Source organism: Portunus trituberculatus, chromosome 43 (assembly GCF_017591435.1).
Source record: "Portunus trituberculatus isolate SZX2019 chromosome 43, ASM1759143v1, whole genome shotgun sequence".
NCBI lineage: Eukaryota > Metazoa > Arthropoda > Malacostraca > Decapoda > Portunidae > Portunus > Portunus trituberculatus.
In genome coordinates this window covers 17,489,190-17,511,078 of record NC_059297.1, presented here as the reverse complement: position 1 = coordinate 17,511,078, position 21,889 = coordinate 17,489,190, and the positions used below count along the sequence as shown (strand labels likewise).

General features: G+C 44.2%; 1 protein-coding gene and 1 non-coding gene across 2 annotated transcripts in view; both read right to left on the bottom strand.

Annotated features, from left to right (window-relative positions):
- The window catches only part of LOC123518183, a 329,501-nt gene that overhangs the window by 231,972 nt on the left and 75,640 nt on the right, over positions 1-21,889 (bottom strand). The window lies entirely within an intron of this gene.
- Trnav-aac lies at positions 18,275-18,348 on the bottom strand. The gene has a single exon. It is a non-coding gene; the product is annotated as a tRNA-Val (tRNA).

Genomic DNA, 21,889 nt, shown 5'->3' with positions numbered 1-21,889 from the left:
CTCTCTCTCTCTCTCTCTCTCTCTCTCTCTCTCTCTCTCTCTCTCTCTTTCCAACCACTACATCTTCATCCCCGTCGGTCTCGTCAGCGCGACCCAATAAACACGCGACCGCTGAAGACAGATGGCCGTGTGTGTGTGTGTGTGTGTGTGTGTGTGTGTGTGTGTGTGTGTGTGTGTGTGTGTGTGTGCCATCTCTTCCTGCCATCTCTCTCCTCGATCATCATCATCATCATCATCATCATCATCATCATCATCATCGTCGTCGTCGTCGGCCTTCTCTTAATCTTCCCCCTTCGTATTCTTGTTTTCGTTGTCCTACTCGATCTCTACCTCCTCCTCCTCCTCCTCCTCCTCCTCCTCCTCCTCCTCCTCCCCCTTCCCTCCTCCTCCTCCTTCTCCTCCTCCTCTTCCTCCTCTTCCTTCTCTACCTCAATTTGCCTTATATCCTCTTTCTCCTCTGCTTCAATTTACCTTATATTACTCACTGGTGTTCCCCTATTCTGGAATACTGCGTTATTCTGGTTGCCATATTACAAAAAGACATTGAAAACTAGAAAAGATACAACGTGGGTCCACAGAAAAATGATTGCAAGATTGAGAAATAAGCCATAAGAAACGACTAGAAGAATTAAACCTATTTAGCTTAACGAAGCGTAAGATAAGAGAAGACCTAATAGAAGTTCTCAAAATTTTAAGGGATATCGCAACCTTGCAGATAATAAACACCTCATCAATGATTATTCTAACGTGACAAGAAATTATGGATTTAAAATTACACCCAAACGTTTTGAAACCTTTGAGGCCAAGCGTTTTTCTTTAATAGTATAGTAAATATCTGGAATATATTTTCTTCAGAAACTGTAAACAGCAATTCTGTTGAATCATTAAAAAAATAAAATAGGCAAATGTTTGAAAGTTAATCCCGAATAAACTCTCTTCTTGTCCAAATAACCGCATACAAAATGATGACCTCTACATTTACTATGTAAGATAACTCTTTTCATCTTACAGACACCAAATATATTAATTTCTGCTCATATTCAGATAGGAGTATACACTTCACCATAGGATGAATAGCAGATCCTCTTTTCATCCTTTCCTGTGATAATTCCTTATCAGTTTTTTTTCCATACTGCATGTTACTTTTCCCATCTATTTTTATGCCAACGCAAACTGGAGGGAGTGTTGGATTGGGAGGAGCCTTCACCTGTGCTATCCTGGTTCCTCTCTGTATCTAGTTAGAAGTAGTTACCAAACAACCTTGTAAGGACTGAAAGGTCTCCTGTTGTTTGGTTTTCTTTGTATTTCTTTGAACTCATACGCTTTGACGTCTTCCTTCTCCTCCTTCTATCTCTTCCTCCGTTCAAATAATGGTAGTCACATCAGCCACTGCACCGTAAAAAGAGGAGGAGGAGGAGGAGGAGGAGGAGGAGGAGGAGGAGGAGGAGGAGGAGGAGGAGGAGGAGGAGGAGGAGGAGGAGGAGGAGGAGGAGAAGGAGGAGGAGGAGAAGGAATTAGAGGTCATAGAAGGAGGAGGAAAATAGAGCGAAGATACCACAAAGGAGGAGGAAGAGGAAGGGGTAACGGAAGGAGAAAAGGGAAGAGAGCATGGAAGTAAATCTCTACGGAAGAGAAGATCCAAGTTGAATAGACGGAGGAAACAGGAAGAGTGGAAGAAGGCATAACAAGTGGGAGATGAAGGGAAAGAGTGAGACAGAAGATGGGGAGAGAAAGAGAAGGGAACTTGGATGAGAGTTAGTAGGGAGTGAGGGGGATCAAAGGAGAGAAGTAGGATGGGAGTTGGAAAAAGTGGTTGCGAGGAGGGAAAGGTGGGAGTCGACAGGGAGTGAGGGAGAGGTAAGTGAGGGAGAAAGAGAGAGCGAAAAAGGGGAGGGATTCGACTTCATTCGGATCCGGACCCAAAACCTGATTGCGGATTGGTTCATTCGTGATTTACATTCGCGGCCAGGGAGTCTTGAATGGCTCCAATATTATATAACACGGAAATAGTTGGGCTTCGGGATATTCAGTTCGGAAACAGTTGGTCTCCATGATATACCAAGAGAAGGCACTGGGTGAAGGAAGGGACATTGTGAGGGAAGGTTGGATGGCAGAGGGAAGAGAGCAAGGGAGGCTAGAAGGGATAAAAGGGATGTAGGATGGAAGGTTGGAGAAGGAATGCAAGGAAGAACTAGGTAGCAAAGGGATTGAGGGGGCTCTTTGAGAAGCGTGGAAGAACGGAGGGCCTGAAGGAATGGCATGGAGCATAGAGAGGCAGAAGGAGGGCGAAAGCTCTGAGGCAGGAAGCAAGCAGCGCAGGAAGGGACTGAATATCTTGAAGCTGGAGGATTCTGGATGAGGAGGAGGACAGTTTGCCTCTGCCATATTCTGAAGTGAAAATCGGCGTGTTCGTCAATATTCACCCACACAGCATACGAATTTCAGAGCGCAACACCAGGGAAATGATACCAGAATAGGGGGAATGGCACGATAAAGTCAGTTTTCGTGCCTGGAAACACAACACTGCGGAAATATTCATAAAGTAGGAATAGTACTAGCACTAGTGTTTGGAGACATGTGCACCAGTGCCTACACATACCTGACCTCTGGCCGCGGCTTGAAAACAAGAACACACCTCTCCGTTAGCCAAGGCTCAGCAATGTTTCAGCGCGTCATCTTACCTGAAAAGATAGTAATTTAACATTTACTTACAAAAGGGAACCAGAATCAACACAATTGATTACCATTAGTGTCTTTAATTGTTATGTAGGTGTTATGTAGATTTTTCTTGTTACTTTGTTTATAATTTCTACCTATTCATACATCCCTATGCACTGTTATCCTCCTTAACAAACTGCCTATATCTCGAATTCAAATAATAGAATAACAAAGGTATATGTATATCACTAGAGGCGTTCTGTCTTTATTCCTGTCTTACATTTCACAGAAAAGATCAAAAGAAAACCCTGTACTCAGGTCTTCGTTTGAATTCCACCGGTGTTGACGCCTTGGTCCACCGCCCGTCACCGCACAATGCCAGGCCACAAGCTGTCCACATTGAGTCTCCTTATATTCCCTGTGACCGCTACTCCCTTGCCTCTCACTCCTAAAACTAGCAATTCAGTGAGCTTTTTTTGCCGCCTAGCTACGACATTCTATTCAAAAGGTACAATTCATTATTTTCCTAAAACACCTGTATGTGGCATTATTGCTACGCATGTCACATTTACAATATTAAAAACACTCCTGTAATGAATATCGTGTTTGAACGTGATATCATCATTACACAATCAATACATATATTTGAAAGTGTTGCAGCACAGAAGTATCCTCAACGTAGAAATATTGTTATTCATTCCAGGCACACTAGCAAAGAATCACCATCGAACTTCCCACACAAAGATACATATAATTCTAAGCATTCATTGTCTTGGCAATTCTGTAATCCCAGGGTTTTACAGTATAAGTAAGTGATCCGGAAGTTCCTTGGGACAGCGCTAGGCAAACCCCAGACTACAAACAGGACCTCGGCACTCGCCCGTGGCTCCCAGCAATTTTCATATGGGAAAGGCAGCTCTCTCTCGTCACCCAACCCGGGGCAGTGTGACATCGTTGTTGCGACGCCAAAACTCAATCAATATCCAATTACATCGGCCACAATGAATGCAACACGATCGCCAGCCGTGCATTAAAAAAATCAACACCATGTCGGTCAGTCAATCAGTCACCCAGTCAGTCAGTTATTCAATCAATCATTTACCATACAGGGACTCCTGAAACATTTGTCATCAGTTATACAGGTTAATTAAATGCCAGTCGGTCAGCCTTCTGTCACCACAAGACCTCGTCGCGGCAGACTGTCAGAAGCTCACTCAACACTGGGTGACCATGCTGCTTTATCGCGTCTAACATGTTCACGCATATGTACGCATACGTGTGCGTACGCAAGCACGCATGCGTTACACACACACACACATACACACACATACACACACACACACACACACACACACACACGCACCGCGTAGTGTAGTGGTTAGCACGCTCGACTCACAATCGAGAGGGCCGGGTTCGAGTCTCGTTAAGCGGCGAGGCAAATGGGCAAGCCTCTTAATGTGTGGCCCTTGTTCACCTAGCAGTAAATAGGTAAGGGATGTAACTCGAGGGGTTGCGGCCTCGCTTTCCCGGTGTGTGTTGTGTGTTGATGTGGTCTCAGTCATACCCGAAGATTGGTCTATGAGTTCTGAGCTCGCTCCGTAATGGGGAAGACTGGCTGGGTGACCAACAGACGACCGAGGTGAATTACACACACACAAGAGAAGAAGAACAACAAAAAAACAAGAGGAACAAGAATAAGAAAGCAAAAGCCACAAAATTCTGGTCATGTGGTGAAGGAAATTACGAAGAGTAAAAGGTGGCAGAGAAAAAAGAAAACGAGAAGATGGAGGAAGGAGTCTTAAGGGGTAGGCGGCAGCGGCATCATTGAAGGAGAAAAAAAGAGAAGCAAATGGAGAAGGAGCTTGTCTGAGTCTGAGAGCCATCAAAAAGTAGCTCGCAAGAATGCCTCTATTTTTATAATTGATTCATGATTTCCTCCAACTGAACTCTCTCTCTCTCTCTCTCTCTCTCTCTCTCTCTCTCTCTCTCTCTCTCTCTCTCTCTCTCTCTCTCTCTCTCTCTCTCTCTCTCTCTCTCTCTCTCTCTCTCTCTCTCTCTCTCTCTCTCTCTCTCTCTCTCTCTCTCTCTCTCTCTCTCTCTCTGATACTCCTTGCTCCCTTCATGACTCAGGATCACTAGTCTTGTTACGGCCTCCTGGCAGTCATTATGTGTGTCGTAGTATCTGTTTGTCTATCGTGTTTGTTGTCCCTTCGTCAATTCTCTCTCTCTCTCTCTCTCTCTCTCTCTCTCTCTCTCTCTCTCTCTCTCTCTCTCTCTCTCTCTCTCTCTCTCTCTCTCTCTCTCTCTCTTGGAATTCATGTTTTCGCTTTTCGTTTCATATCACTGCCTAGCACGACTGCTCTTTGTCGCCCCACGGCTCTGTCTGGTCATTTGTCTGTGCCCAAGGTAAGCCAGGGTTGTCTGTCTGTATTTACGTTTGTCTATCTCTCCGTCTGTCTTCATCGTTGTTTGTCGTGTTCAGTGTCTGGTAGCCCGATGTGTCTATCTCAGGCGTAATCTTCCTCGATCAGTCTGTCTTTCTGTCGGTCTAGTGGCACGTTGGGGTCTTACTTCAGTACAATGGAAGGTCTGCGCTTCTTCCCTATTACGAGTACTCCGTCTTCTGGGGAAAGACAGAAGGAGAGAGAGAAAGACAGAGAGAAGAAAGAGGATGAGCAACTCTCACTGCTGGAGGCTGAGTCGTGAGATCCCTCCCGTGGGCGCTGCTGAGAGAGAGAGAGAGAGAGAGAGAGAGAATTCAGCAGCATGAGATCTCGGCCCTAGTAAATTGCTTAGGGTAGGGCGTGCATGCCAGGCCATTTCGACCATGATTTCGTTTATATCCAGTGCTGCGCAGCGAAGGGCACACTCGAGTCGTTATATTTCTCTTCAAGTTACATCTGTTGACGAACTTATTGTCATACTTTAAAGTTCTAGTACCTTTAAATTTTCACCAATTTTCATATTAGTATTCCTGTCGAGCTTATGCCCCAAAACAGCAGTGTGACACGCTCTCTTGGGCCTTCCCTCTCACTCCTTCTCATTGCAACATTTCTCGTAGGCTTGAATTATTTTTTGCAATTTCTTTTTATCTGTTTTCGATTCCCTGCTTCCGGGACAGACGGGACAAGGAGTCTCGCCTGCACGCGGCGCGTCACCTCGCTTCACTGGCTCGTTTGTTTGTATGTTTATTCGTTTTACTGAATTTTATGTCTCGCTAGAAGCTTTGTCGCCTCCCGATTGTATTTGTTCTTCTCTATTTCAATCTACGTTAACATATTTTTCTTATAAATTTACAGTAATACGTAGTAACGGCAATATGAAGGCTGGAATTACTACCACAGTAGTAGTAGTAGTAGTAGTAGTAGTAGTAGTAGTAGTAGTAGTAGTAGTAGTAGTAGTAGTAGTAGTAGTAGTAGTAGTAGCAATAGGAGCAACAGCAACAACGACAGCAGCAACAGAAAAAGCAGTAGTGGTAACAGCGAGAGCAGCAACAACACCAGCATTATCAACGGCACCATCCCCAGCCACATCGCCACCATCAATACCAGCAACAAAACCAGCAGTAACAGAATCAACAAAGGATGATCTCAGCCCAGCAATACCTGGTTCTCCTCTACCCCAAGCCTTCCTCGTGCCACAGGTTAGAAAATAATGAGGTACAAATCTTGTCTTTTAAAACCCGTGGTATTGATTCCTTGAGAGAGGGAAGGAAGAAAGGAAGGAAAGAAGGAAGGAGGGAAGGAAAATGGGAAGGAGGGAAGGGAAACCTGGAACGGATGGAATGGAAGTAAGCAAAAATACTTGAGGAGGGCAGGGAGGTGTGCCGGAGGAAGGCGGAAAAGGATGAAGTTTAAAAGAAGAGTATAAGGTTGGTGAGACGAGGTTCCAGAGGCCGGGGTGAGGAGGAGAGTAAAGGGAGGCTGGTAAAAGAAACTGACGGGGAGGTTGGAAAGGAAAAAGGTAAAGGCGAGATAAATGAAATTAAGAAACTCCAAGGAATAAAAGCAAAGTGAGCAAACAGAGAGAGAGAGAGAGAGAGAGAGAGAGAGAGAGAGAGAGAGAGAGAGAGAGAGAGAGAGAGAGAGAGAGAGCTGAGGGGAAGAGAAAAGTATTTCAAAGGATGTAAAGAAAAGGGAGAAAAACTGGAAATAAGAGATCAAGATTCACAGTAAATCTAATAACTTCAACAACAAAGAGAGAGAGAGAGAGAGAGAGAGAGAGAGAGAGAGAGAGAGAGAGAGAGAGAGAGAGAGAAACTTTTTCTTTTCCAACAAGCCATTCATTATTTGTCTACATTTAGCTTAACATTTTTTCGTCATAATTTTTCCCCATGTTTTTTTTCCGCGCCGTCAATTCCACCCAAGAAAAAACGTGAAATATGCTTATTTTTACCCATTAGTTAAATCTATTCCCCGGTCATATACGAGTATATTCCACACACTGATTCATCTATTTTTTCCTTATCTCCCCCTCGCTCCCTAAGTATTTTTTTGTGTAGCTCATATTACGTATCTTTAGACTTAAGGGAGGGACGGAAGGAAGGGAGGAGAGAGAGAGAGAGAGAGAGAGAGAGAGAGAGAGAGAGAGCCAGACAGACAGATAGACAGACAGACAGATAGACAGACAGACAGATAGACAGACAGACAGACAGACAAACAGACAAACTCACTGGCAGACAGACAGACAGACAGACAGACAGACAGACAGACAGACAGACAGACGGACAGACACACAGACAGAAAGACAGACAAACAGACAAACACATAGGTAGGCAGGCAGGCAGGCAGACAGGCCGGCAGACAGACAGAGAGATAGAGAGACAGAGAGACAAAAAAGAGACAGACAGACAGACAGACAGAAAGAAAGAGACAGACAGACAGACAGACAGACAGACAGACAGATAGACACAGACAAACACACAAACAAACTCATATAAAAGAAAGAGACAGAGACGATGACACTGACAGACAACCAGCCCACCAGTCCGCCATTTTGACAAATAGACATACAAATATACAAAGGCAAAGAAACACTGAGAGAAAGACAAGCAGATAAGCAAACAGACCGTCATCCACAGATCCAGACAGCTAGCCAACCTGCTAGCCAGCCAAATATCCAGCCAGCTATCCATCCATCTATTCAGCCAGCCATACAACCATCCATCTAGCCAGCCAGCCAGTACACCAGTCAACCAGCCAGTCAGTTAGGAAATTAGACAACCAGCCAGATAGCCAGCCAACCAGCCAGCCAGCTATTCATTCATCCAGCCAGCCCGACAGTTATACATTTAGGCAGCCAGAGAGACATCAGGATGCCCCAGAGTAATTCCTCTTGTAGCGGCTCCCACGGTGACAACCTCATCACCACTAGGGTTCGTTGCGGCACGGGACATTAAGGTCTAAGCAAGCAAGGTCTGCTCATCCCGGCCGCTCAAGGGAACTATCTGTCACACTACAAGGTACGCTAACCAGTCAGCATCACTCTTAACAAGAATTGTATGAAACGCGATATGATTAATCCCATAAACTCTTAATAAGTTGTAAGAGAGGGTTATTTTATCGTACAAGTTGAAGTCATCGTGCAAAGTTGAAGTCTCTGTTAACTAAGCGTGCTGGTGAAGAATTTTGTTTTTTATTAAGAGATACTGAAGATAATACTCAACTCATGCGATAAGTAATGAAAAAAGAGTCTACTCTGTCACTAACTCGTACTATTTACTTTCCTATTAATTTCTATTCCTTACATTTACTATATGAGGACACTGGAAAAATGTAACACAGCCATTGACCCTGAATTGATGATTTGTCAACATAATGCCGTCCCATTTTGAAAGATGCAGAAATTAACGTTACATTCCTATCAAAACCCAGACTTGATAACATGTCACTGAATCATCCAAATACGAATAATCTTGTTTCTTGTTCCTATCAAAACTAATGATTAAATGTAAGATAGCATGTTGAGTCTAATTAAACATTTCAGTTCCCTACAATGAAGTGTGGGTTTTAGTAGTAATACAACAATAATCTTAGTACCAGACATGAATATGCAGAATAAACAGGGAGTGAGAAGATCACTTAGTGGCAGTGGTTTATTCGCTCGTCTATTAGAGATCTATGGTAACTTTAAGACACAAGGCGTGGTGTCTTCATTCGTTTTATTAATTTTTGGATCTTGCAATTGCCTTCATTCACACCACTCTATACACCACTGCCAAATTTTTCAGCTATTTACCGAGCAGAGCAGACCAAGTTATTAACCGGAAAAAATATGTAGAGTCAGTGAATTAATTAGTAAGTTGTGGAATTAAATGGCATAATGCAGCTTTTTATTCCCAAGAGCCCACGAGGACGTGCTGTGTGTTTCTCTCTCTCTCTCTCTCTCTCTCTCTCTCTCTCTCTCTCTCTCTCTCTCTCTCTCTCTCTCTCTCTCTCTCTCTCTCTCTCTCTCTCTCTCTCTCTCTCTCTCTCTCAATATTTCATTTTGATACACGACCATACCAAGTTAATAAGTTGCCTTTACTTAGAAATTCTGGTTGCTTTCTCGGCCGTTTATTTGTTTGTTTTTCTGTACGCAATTAGATGGAAAAATTTTGGAAGGCTTATGAAGTTTAAAAAGATGTTTCATGCCTTAACGCATAAAACAATCTGTTCACATTCGACACAGATTATTAGCGAAACAGCGAACACCTGCATTAATAATTTACCCACCATGACAATTACGTATTACTGATGGGGAAAAAATCACACATTTGCAATTATTAACTAGCAATTGTTCCAAATATGAAATGTGTTAAAGGAAAATTAATAACTAACCAAATAAATAAATACATTATTAGCTATATGTTTTTCACTTTTTTTGACTATTTCCGACTATTTCTCTCTCTCTCTCTCTCTCTCTCTCTCTCTCTCTCTCTCTCTCTCTCTCTCTCTCTCTCTCTCTCTCTCTCTCTCTCTCTCTCTCTCTCTCTCTCTCTCTCTCTCTCTCTCTCTCTCTCTCTCTCTCTCTCTCTCTCTCACACACACACACACACACACACACACACACACACGCAAAGAAAATCAGAATAGCAAATTGTCCGCGCGGCGTGTTCACCGGCGGGGAGAAAGGGCGGCCGGAGTCCCTCGTTTCCCGCGGCCGCGACATAAAAGGGAAGACAAGCTACATTTTACGGCAGTAATTTACCAGGAAAAATATACAGGAAAAGAATATTGCTCGGATGGCTGCTATTTATGAGTTTTCATAATACTTATCCTTAAAAATGCTTGCTCTTAATTTGCTTCTTTAAGAAACGATCCCCCTCGGTTTACCCCGTGATTGGTGTGGAATATAGAGAATGCAAGTAAAATGTATAGTATTCTGAAATTTTGGGAAGTAATAACAGTAATAAAAGTCTCGACTCACCAACGCTTACATAAGTTTCTCGCTTCGCTTAGAGAAAGGAAAATAATTTTTCAAAACTAACCAGAACGAAATGAGAGGAAATGTAAATAATATAAAGATAATTTAGTATGAACGCCTAAAATTGTATTTAGCTTTTTACAAAGGTTACTCATTTACGCTAAGATCTCGTTTCATTTGAACGAAAATTAAACTATATACGTAAAATTATAAAGGTCAATAATATTCATGTAAAAGAACTGATTATGTTCTATTCGTAATTGCACCAAGAAACAATATCTATGTGAGATTTTCGCTTGACTAACAGAAATGCAAATAGTTGAACCGAACTCACCTGAATGATATAAGACTTATATTAGAAAATGTAACCAATATACAATATGCATTAAGCAAAACGCAAGAACTTCATCTAGACCTGTACCAACGAACAACACCTGAGTTGGATTACCACTTCCCTTGGAGAAAATAGGACAGTTCTACATACCTACCATATCAAAAAGAGACAAAAGAATACGTAAACAACATACAAAACAATTAAGACAAGAAACAAAGGCTTCCCTAATCCAATATTGAGCAAAGGAACACCACTACACTCACAACATTTAGAGAAAAGAAAGCAACTGAAAAGAATCTACAATGGCGAAACGAAACAAAGAATCGGAATAATACAAGAAACACTTTAAATAAAAACATTTCAGTCCCATCCAAACTTCAAGAGATTCGATTTCTACTTCACTCAAGTAGAGGTAAGTAACTAGAGATACTTCTGATCAAGTAGTTAACTTAACAGAACAATGAAGAAACGAGACCAAGCCAACCCCCCTGAGCCTCAACTACACTTCCACAAAGGGTTACAACACCCGCCAGGCACCTGCTTTGATCCACCAGCCGTAATCCCCCTCCCACTTGCAGCGATCAGAGCCAAAGTCACTACCCATCTTTACTCAACGCCAACTTAATACCTGCCTGGCTATCACAAAACATTTCACCCTGACAGATAACCAGAAATAACAACAGAGCGGGAAAAGTTGTCGACTGAATTGAAACACCATTGGAGCAGAGTGCAGACAAACACACAAACACACACACACACACACACACACACACACACACACACACACACACACACACACACACACACACACACACACAAAGATTTATGACATAGCTGAGCCAGATTTAGTGGCACTATAACAAAACGTGATAAAATACTAACAAACCACTGAACTCGACCTAAACAAACGTAACCTGGCCCATTTCTCTCTCTCTCTCTCTCTCTCTCTCTCTCTCTCTCTCTCTCTCTCTCTCTCTCTCTCTCTCTCTCTAACTTTGGGGAGTAATGCAATAAGCTGCCGGAATCAGTCGTGCGGTCCATTACGGTTCACACACACACACACACACACACACACACACACACACACACACACACACACACACACACACACACACACACACACTAAAAAGTATCTTGATTGCTCAATGCAGATTTTCCATAAATGTGCAATGGATATCTCCGAGTAAGTAGGCTCTGGGGCAGGAAAGCTGGAACAGATTTAATATTGTGTTTGTTATGCCAGTTTCTCTCTCTCTCTCTCTCTCTCTCTCTCTCTCTCTCTCTCTCTCTCTCTCTCTCTCTTTCTCTCTCAGGCATTACGATTATTACAAAAGTGCAGCTGTGGCAGGATAAGACCACTAAGAAATGCATTATATAGACGCCAGCAGACTCACGCAGGATTCTAATGTTGGACAAACCTAACACATGAAGGGACCGGAGTGGCGTAAGAGGCAAGAGGTAAAGTGTATCAAGACAGAGAGAGAGAGAGAGAGAGAGAGAGAGAGAGAGAGAGAGAGAGAGAGAGAGAGAGAGAGAGAGAGAGAGGGGAGGGGAGAGGGGAAGGGAAGGAGAGGGGGAGAAATTGCAGCATTACAGGGCGCAAGATAAGTGCTGGAGATAATACTCTTGAGTTTTGAAAAGATCCCACGAAAAAAGTGTTCCAAAGAGGATAGGTCGCGCTGAGCTGCAAAAAGAGGACTAAGAGAAAAAAAATATTGTGTTACACCAGATGAAAGGCTACAGGCAATAAAAGAAATAAAGAGAACACAGGTGTGGAGTGGGAAGAAAAAACACGTGGAAAGGAAAAAGGGAAAAAAAATACTTGTGAGATTAGTGCTTTACAAATGATAATCCGAAAGCGCTGAAGAGGCAAGAAACCGTTCCCAGCTGCTGAGTGATCCGTAATATTTCCAGAATGTATCATAACGCTACACACCACAACACCCGGATAATTTGCGACGTGCACGCGTCTAGACACCTACCCAGCACGCAACACGGGTTTCTGAGGAGAGAAGTGGACGAGGCACAGACGCTATAAATTCTGGGATGCTCCTTGTGTGGAAATCGTCCATCAGAACAAAAGCTAATTTGGCACAATGATATCGGGAGAATGCGTCTCCTTTTGGTCGAATCCGGCCCCGTAAATTGGTGGAAGTGTTCGCCGTGCCTCGCTGCAGGTTTGATCTTTATTGAGTTGATGCTGTAACGTGAAATGTTGAAATGTTTTAATGTATCAGCTTGCATGGGATGCCCGTTGAATGTTTGCGTGTAGACAAGAAAGAAGGGTGAGCTTGTGTGTGTGTGTGTGTGTGTGTGTGTGTGTGTGTGTGTGTGTGTGTGTGTGTGTGTGCTTTTGCGTCATATGCTATCCTGCACCAAATCCTCATCCTAGTAAAACTCCCTGAACACACCACATCACATCACATTGCACCCCAAACCTCCTCTCCTTTACTCCCCCAAACTCCGTGATAACCCCCGCCTCATCCCGCAGAGCTGATCACCCGCACCCATCAACATTCGACCTAAGTGCTCCTGCAAGTCATTTCCCAACACGACTGTCCGCTGTCCCAGACCATAACACTCATCCCCACCGGAATGTCACCCGGCCGCCCCTCCACCACGCCGTCACTCAGAACACTCACACTGCCGCACTTCGCTACCACTGCAACATCCATCGCCTCCACAACCCGTGCTTCATCCCCTCTACGACTCTACTCCGTCTGACGCCCCCTCACCTTACCCCTCACCTCCCCTCAGGCACAGAGCAATGAGGGGTCTGATAAAAAGTGGTAATAATGAACTGTACGTCTAAGCCTAATGTTCATTCTCCCTCCTCTCTCTCTCTCTCTCTCTCTCTCTCTCTCTCTCTCTCTCTCTCTCTCTCTCTCTCTCTCTCCTGAACGTATATAAATATAAGAGTTCCCTGTCAGCCTTCAGCGGCGGTGATTAAAAAATCCAAGTCTACCGTCCACAATAGAAAACTTACATAAATATCTCCAAGGTTGAGCGAGCTGTGGGGAGGCGAAGAAGAGCAGGGTACCAACGCGCCCCCTTGCGTTGGACTCAAGACCTAGGTACGATACTCCTCTACTGTCTACTAACTGAAGGAGTTTAGGCTACAAGGCAACGTTAGAGTGAATCAACCTTTAGTATGGTGGTGGTGGTGAAGTTGGTAAGGACTGATGATGCAACTGGTATAAAGTAGTGGGGGGTGAGAGAGAGAGAGAGAGAGAGAGAGAGAGAGAGAGAGAGAGAGAGAGAGAGAGGAGTACAGGCCTTATTGTTAGTTGTATCTCGTAGTGGTGAGTGAGTGATGTGTAAGGGTAATCGAGAAAGAGGACTGACTGTGATATTCTATGAGGTTAGTGGTAAGGCAAGTAAGTAGTGGCATTAGTTCGTAAAGATATGTGTAGTGGTGATAGTCAATGTCCAGATTATTTATATATTCATGTAAAAACTTCCTCCAACAATATAGGAAAATGGAAAGAAAAATATGCGTGTGGTGCATATAAGTAAACAAATAAACAAACCCTGACATAAGAGAGAGAGAGAGAGAGAGAGAGAGAGAGAGAGAGAGAGAGAGAGAGAGAGAGAGAGAGAGAGAGAGAGTAAAATGTATCGTGGAGGACTCAGATGAATAAAAACGAAGAATGAATTCCCTTTCCAAGACTACAAAGAGTTGTTTTCCCTTCCGGAGAGGTGGAAAACACAGAGAGAGAGAGAGAGAGAGAGAGAGAGAGAGAGAGAGAGAGAGAGAGAGAGAATAAAAAGGAGGGGGGAAGAGCGGACATGTAACAGTGAGGTTTAATTCACCAAGTCACCATATTCTGCCTTCACCTATCAGTGCATCGGGAAGCAGTCGCCGCGGTACTTGCACTCAGACACCATCAGAAGCTAACATGCTTCACAATGATTAAAGGATGCTATTTGAAGATGCTCTCAGTGACTACCAGAGAGAGAGAGAGAGAGAGAGAGAGAGAAGGCATATACTGAATAATCCTGGTTCAAATGCGTCTGTTATGACTATGTATGTAAATGTAAAGCAAATCTGAGCGGGAAGACTGCAGAGAGAGAGAGAGAGAGAGAGAGAGAGAGAGAGAGAGAGAGAGAGAGAGAGAGAGAGAGAGAGAGAGAGAGAGAGAGAGAGAGAGAGAGAGAGAGAGAGAGAGAGAGAGAGAGAGAGAGAGAGAGAGAGAGAGAGAGAGAGAGAGAGAGAGAGAGAGAGAGAGAGAGAGAGAGAGGTGCAAAGAGTGCCACATCTGGCAGGGCTGCGTCATCCTCTGAGAGTCACCGCACGGAGCACGAGAACGGTGCTCAATGGTGGTGACGCCGTAGAGGTGCCGCGATCCCACAGGTGTCAGCATCAACGCACCTTCGCAGGACGCGTCTCCAGGATGTGGAACTTGTTCACGGCCGCGGTGCCTCACGTCCAGGAGATGAACACACACAGTGTCAAACTGATGGCACATAAGTGGAGACAGACACTGCCAACTCCTCTGACACTCTTTGTGACGTGACACTCAGTGTAGTGCAGTGCGTGAATAGTGCTAGTGAAGTGAAACGAATAGTGCTCCATTTACATGCTGACCATCTTTTATATTATCTATTTTCAAGTCTTGTAAATATTGTAGAGAAATAGATTGTAGTACCCTTAGAATAGGTAGCACACGACAGTGCGCCTTTGGGTACATGTTCTTCTGTATAAATTATGTTTAAATAAAAAAAAAAAAGAGAGAGAGAGAGAGAGAGAGAGAGAGAGAGAGAGAGAGAGAGAGAGAGAGAGAGAGAGAGAGAGAGAGAGAGAGAGAGAGAGAGAGAGAGAGAGAGAGAGAGAGAGAGAGAGAGAGAGAGAGAGAGAGAGAGAGAGAGAGAGAGAGAGAGAGAGAGAGAGAGAGAGAGAGTTCACTATAATAGCAACGATACCAACCAAGAGGAACTTTTCTGGAGCGGGTGTCGGAAGGCCGTGACATCCTGACACCAAACTTTCAAGGAGTTAGGCAGTGAAGAGAAGACGGAAGATTTAACGCCTGATCTTGACAGCCGACACACACACACACACACACACACACACACACACACACACACACACACACACACACACACACACACGCACACACACACTCATTCTTTTTTTTTTTATTTAAACAAAACTTAATACAAAGGAACATGTACCCAAAGGCGCACTGTCGTGTGCTACCTATTCTAAGGGTACTACAATCTATTTCTCTACAATATTTACAAGACTTAACAATAGATAATATACAAGATGGTCAGCATGTAAATGGAGCACTATTCGTTTCACTTCACTAGCACTATTCACGCACTGCACTACACTGAGTGTCACGTCACAAAGAGTGTCAGAGGAGTTGGCAGTGTCTGTCTCCACTTATGTGCCATCAGTTTGACACTGTGAGTGTTCATCTCCTGGACGTGAGGCACCGCGGCCGTGAACAAGTTCCACATCCTGGAGACGCGTCCTGCGAAGGTGCGTTGATGCTGACACCCGTGGGATCGCGGCACCTCTACGGCGTCACCACCATTGAGCACCGTTCTCGTGCTCCGTGCGGTGACTCTTAGAGGATGACGCAGCCCTGCCAGATGTGGCACTCTTTGCACCTGTGCCTTATGGAACACTACGATCGCCGCCACGTCTCTGCGGTGTTCCAGTGAATCAAGGGGACGCTCAGGCTCTGGGTGAGGTGGTAGTGCAGCATCTACTAGCCGTATGGCGCGGCGTTGGATGCTGTCCAGTCTCCTTCTGTGTGTGGCGGCACAGGACATCCAGGAGAGAGCTGCGTATTCAAGGTGGGGCCGCACCTGTGCCTTGTACAGCAGCAGTCTCCCTTCCTGTCGAGGAAACTGGCGATCCTTCTGAGAGCGGAGATCCTGTGAGAGGCTTTCTTGGCAATGGTTTTGACATGCCTGTCAAACCTCAGCCCTCGATCCACCTCCACTCCAAGTATCTTGACGTCATCTTGGAGTGGGAGAGCAGCAGCGCCAAAGACAACTTTCCTGCCATTGCTGCCATGGCGGCTGGGGACCGAGAGACAACCATTGCTTGTGTCTTCTCCGGCGCGAATGTCACTTGCCAGCGAGCACCCCACTCCTTTATCACTCGTAGCTGCTGATTGATGGCCTCAGCAGCCCGCCCACTGTCCTGGCGTGGATAGGTATAGGAGAGGGTGCAGTCATCAGCATAGGCCATGACTCCTGGCAGTAGCTGGAGAAGATCATCCACGTAGATATTCCACAGGAGTGGGCCAAGAATTGAACCCTGTGGCACTGATGCCTCCACAGGCAGGGACTCAGATGTTTGCCCGTTGACAACCACCTTGAGGCTTCTGTCCTGCAGGTAATTTCCCAGGAGTCGTAGCAAGCCACCCTGGATGCCTTTAGCACGAAGCTTTTCTAGTAATCCGCTGTGCCATACTTTATCAAAAGCTCCTGCTATGTCCAAAGCAACCACTATAGTGTCCTTGCCGTCGTCGAGGGCGTCCTGCCACTGCCTGGTGAGAAGCATCATTAGGTCGGAGGTTGACCTTCCAGGTCTGAACCCAAACTGTTGGTCTGAGAGGAGGGCATTCACTCGCTCACTGCTTTCTTCCCTCCACCACTGAAACACAATCACACGTTTCTTCTGTATTGAAATAAATGAGTGATGATTACCTAGAAACACAAAGACACACCAGCGTGAGTTGTTGATTTCATCACAATAGATTCTCTAACAATAGACTGCACAATACAAATCAACTCTCATCAGAGAGTTTTTCTGTAACATGTCTGTCTGTGTGTGTGAGTGTGTGTGTGTGTGTGTGTGTGTGTGTGTGTGTGTGTGTGTGTGTGTGTGTGTGTGTGTGTGTGTGTGTGTGTGTGTGTGTGTGTGTGTGTGTGTGTGTGTGTGTGTGTGTGTGTGTGTGTGTGTGTGTGTGTGTGTGTAAGTGTTCTTCTCCTACGACACTATTTCTTTTCTCACATTGTGTCTGTTGTGTTGATCTCATTTTTCTCCTCGACCTTCAATCTTCCATTCTCTCGTCCACTCTTGCTTTTCATTTTTTTTTCTTTGCGTTTCTAGTGCCTTCCTTTTCTTCCTCTACTATTCACGATCAAGTTCTCTCTCTCTCTCTCTCTCTCTCTCTCTCTCTCTCTCTCTCTCTCTCTCTCTCTCTCTCTCTCTCTCTCTCTCTCTCTCTCTCTCTCTCTCTCTCTCTCTCTCTCTCTCTCTCTCTCTCTCTCTCTCTCTCTCTCTCTCTCTCTCTCTCTCTCTCTCTCTCTCTCTCTCTCTCTCTCTTAACCTTTTCGTCTTTCTCGTGTCTCTATTTTATACTTTATGTCCTCCAGTGCAAAGTGTGTGTGTGTGTGTGTGTGTGTGTGTGTGTGTGTGTGTGTGTGTGTGTGTGTGTGTGTGTGTGTGTGTGTGTGTGTGTGTGTGTGTGTGTGTGTGTGTGTGTGTGTGTGTGTGTGTGTATTGAGTCCAAAATGCTTTCAAAAACACAAGAAATGTTATCGATTTTCTGCGGTGACATTCTGAGAGTGCCTCTGTTTCACAATCCGATTATTATAACACAAAAACCTAAAGGAGGAAAACCAAAATATTCATCTTCCGGGGAGAAGTGCGCTCCACTCTTTAGCGTGTGTGTGTGTGTATGTGTGTGTGTGTGTATTCACTGTTTGATCTGCTGTAGTCTCTGACGAGACAGCCAGACGTTACCCTACGGAGCGAGCTCAGAGCTCATTATTTCCGATCTTGGGATAGGTCTGAGACCAGGCACACACCACACACCGGGACAACAAGGTCACAACTCCTCGATTTACATCCCGTACCTACTCACTGCTAGGTGAACAGGGGCTACACGTGAAAGGAGACACACCCAAATATCTCCACCCGGCCGGGGAATCGAACCCCGGTTATCTGGCTTGTTAAGCCAGCGCTCTAACCACTGAGCTACCGGGCCGTGTGTGTGTGTGTGTGTGTGTGTGTGTGTCTCTCTCTCTCTCTCTCTCTCTCTCTCTCTCTCTCTCTCTCTCTCTCTCTCTCTCTCTCTCTCTCTCTCTCTCTCTCTCTCTCTCTCTCTCTCTCTCTCTCTCTCTCTCTCTCTCTCTCTCTCTCTCTCTCTCTCTCTCTCTCTCTCTCTCTCTCTCTCTCTCTCTCTCTCTCTCTCTCTCTCTCTCTCTCTCTCTCTCTCTCTCTCTCTCTCTCTCTCTCTCTCTCTCTCTCTCTCTCTCTCTCTCTCTCTCTCTCTCTCTCTCTCTCTCTCTCTCTCTCTCTCTCTCTCTCTCTCTCTCTCTCCATTTCTCACATTCCGCGTTGTGTGTCTGGGGCAGCCGTCGGCCTGTTTACAGTGGAAAATTAAATGTTTGGTCTGTGGTCGGTGCGGATAAACAAAAGAGAAGTGTATTGATTCCAGTTCAAAAGCGTGGGTCGGAAGGAGTCAGTACCGGGACTGGAGCTGAGGAAACAAAGGTTATGAAAAGGTGTTTAGGCCCGAGGCAGGCAAACTAGATGAAAAAAAATTCTTGTTGTTGTTACTGGAAAATGGAATAATGAAGGTGGTAAAAGGATGAAATTGAATGAGTTTTATTAGAGTTATGGTATTGTTGAGAGAGAGAGAGAGAGAGAGAGAGAGAGAGAGAGAGAGAGAGAGAGAGAGAGAGAGAGAGAGAGAGAGAGAGAGAGAGAGAGAGAGAGAGAGAGAGAGAGAGAGAGAGAGAGAGAGAGAGAGAGAGAGAGAGAGAGAGAGAGAGAGAGAGAGAGAGAGAGCCATGCTGTTGTGACCTCTATTCCCTTTACAACAAACTAGGTTGTGTTTCCTATGTGATTAAAATTCCAAGGACATTTTTATAGTCTGATATAAAAAAAATAACAAAAAAAAACATCAAAAACTTATCATTATCGTCTCGAATCTATATGACTTCTTGAAACTCTCAAACATCTACTTGTCACGTTTTTACTAAGTCTGTTACATTCATATGTTCAGTCGTATATGTAAATGAGTTGAGAAAAGTTTGGAAGAGGGTGGAAATATATGGTTTCAAAAGGAGGAGAAAGATAAATAAGGCAAAGTTTGTAGCACAACCTTGGGAAGTTCACTAAACAAAGGTCTAGTTATAGAGGATGTGTGGACTTTCTTAAAGGAAAAGGATTGAGTGAAGGATCTGAAAAAAAAAGAAAACATGTGATTCTTGCATATGAAAAATAACTGAAAGTGCTCTAAACTATACACACAAACACATCACACACACACACACACACACACACACACACACACACACACACACACACACACACACACACACACACACACACACACACACACACACACACACACACACACACACACACACACACACACACACACACACACACACACACACACACACACACACACACCTGCCCCAGACACGTACAGCTGCTGTTAAAGCGAGACATGTACACAATGACAGGAATATAGTGAAGGTGGGGCGAGAGGCAACAACAAAAGAGTGTCTGTGTGTGACGGGAGGGAAGTGTTGACTAGACAGAGGGAGAGAAAGGCTAATTCCACTTAACGGTACTGACTGGACTCGCTATCTGTCGGACTGTACCAGAAAGGTGAGAAGAGATGAACAATACACGTGGAGGCAGTAGTGATATTGATTTTTTTTTTTCTTTTAGGATTGAAGAGAAGCAGTCAAGGGTATACACATAAGCGATAATAGAAAAGCTTGTTAACTTTTCGATTTAAAACAAGAAAAGAAAAAGATGAGATGTAGATTTTAAAAAATATGAAAAAAATGCACCCATTATATAAATAGTCCCTTTAAAGAAAAGCACGCAGATTTGAGCCAATAAAGTCTGTGTCTTCAACTTGAAAGATCTTATGGAAAAACAAAAAAGAGCTCTCTGTTACTGTCTGCAGCTGCAAAATTTACATGGAGGTGTTATGGAGAATTCATGGTCCGTATCACTTCGTTCGCCGTTTGTTTGTTCCCGAGCGTAACTGAGACTGCTGTTTGTTATTCGCCTTGGCATCTCCCTTTAGCGGTGGCTCAGTCTCGGATGTGCTGTGCTGCTGCCATTCAGGTACATTGTTATTCTTAATTCTAAGGTGAGGCTGAGCAGTATGTAGGTCGAGACTTGAGTTCTGAGATTGTCTGTGTATCGTCTTCTAGGTAACAGTGTGGGTTGGAGAGGGGCATAACATAGATTACACTGACAGGTGGGTAAAGGCCGATATGTATTTTTCTTTTCTATTTGCAAAGATTACCACGTATTGGAATCCTGAACTCCTGCAGCTTTACTTATTTTCAAAGTTATCGTGTTCTTATGAGTATAAGTTTGAAGTTCAGAACAATAAATTTCTCAGTTTTCGTGTTCCTATGAGTACAAGTACTGGATTAATAATAATAAAGTTAGATAAAGATAAAAGAAATATGACGAAATTGGCTAAAAAAAAAAGAATGGTGAATGCCTAACATACACTTATTCAGCCAGTCAGTGCCAAGTCAATATGGCCCCTTGGAATATATGAATTTATGCATATGAATACATAGGTGAGTGTAGGTATGTATATTTTCAAATGGGAGACAGTTACATATAGGGAAGGCTACAGGCTTCTTGCAGTTTCTCTTATGTTAGTATGTTAAATGAGGTTCTTCCACTGTCTTTTCTTTTATTACGAGTTGAATGATAATGCAGTTATCATGGATCAATAATCTTAGATAAACTTCGTTTGCCTTAAAAACTGAAACGTTAATTATCACGTCATCCACATCTGAACAAATAACATAAGAGCAGGTTTGTAGTACACAAGCAAATGTACACAAACTATTCATATTACTGTATTAGATATCAGCTATGTAGCGTGTGAGTAAGTTTACAGGAATTTAGTTGTAATGTAACTTATAATTCTGTGTTGAGGTTACGTGGCTAAGCTGTGGCGATGCGGTGAAGGTTTGTTACCTAAAGAGACGGTATGTCGCGGCGGTAACCTGACACAAACTTGTGCTCCCCATCAGTGTGGCAGGAACGAGAACCCCTGAGAGAGAGAGAGAGAGAGAGAGAGAGAGAGAGAGAGAGAGAGAGAGAGAGAGAGAGAGAGAGAGAGAGAGAGAGAGAGAGAGAGAGAGAGAGAGAGAGAGAGAGAGAGAGAGAGAGAGAGAGAGAGAGAGAGAGAGAGAGAGAGAGAGAGAGAGAAACTGACGGCTAACAAAGAAAATCTAGCTTTCTTTTCTTCCACCTAAAATAAAAAAGATAATCCAGAAAAGGAGCATGGTCAGAGAAAGAGAGAGAGAGAGAGAGAGAGAGAGAGAGAGAGAGATCGCATCATGAGCACCGGATATTCACTCGATTTACAGAGTCGTGGCGGCGCCAAATCCAGTTCTAGGAGACCCTGGACTCGTAACTTGAGGAGGTGTTGTAAAAAACCTAATGTGCGGCGCGGTGCACGGTTATGACACTGAGCCGCGCCCCAGGAGAGGGAGAAGGCGCAGGGGACAGTAACCTTGTGATTCACG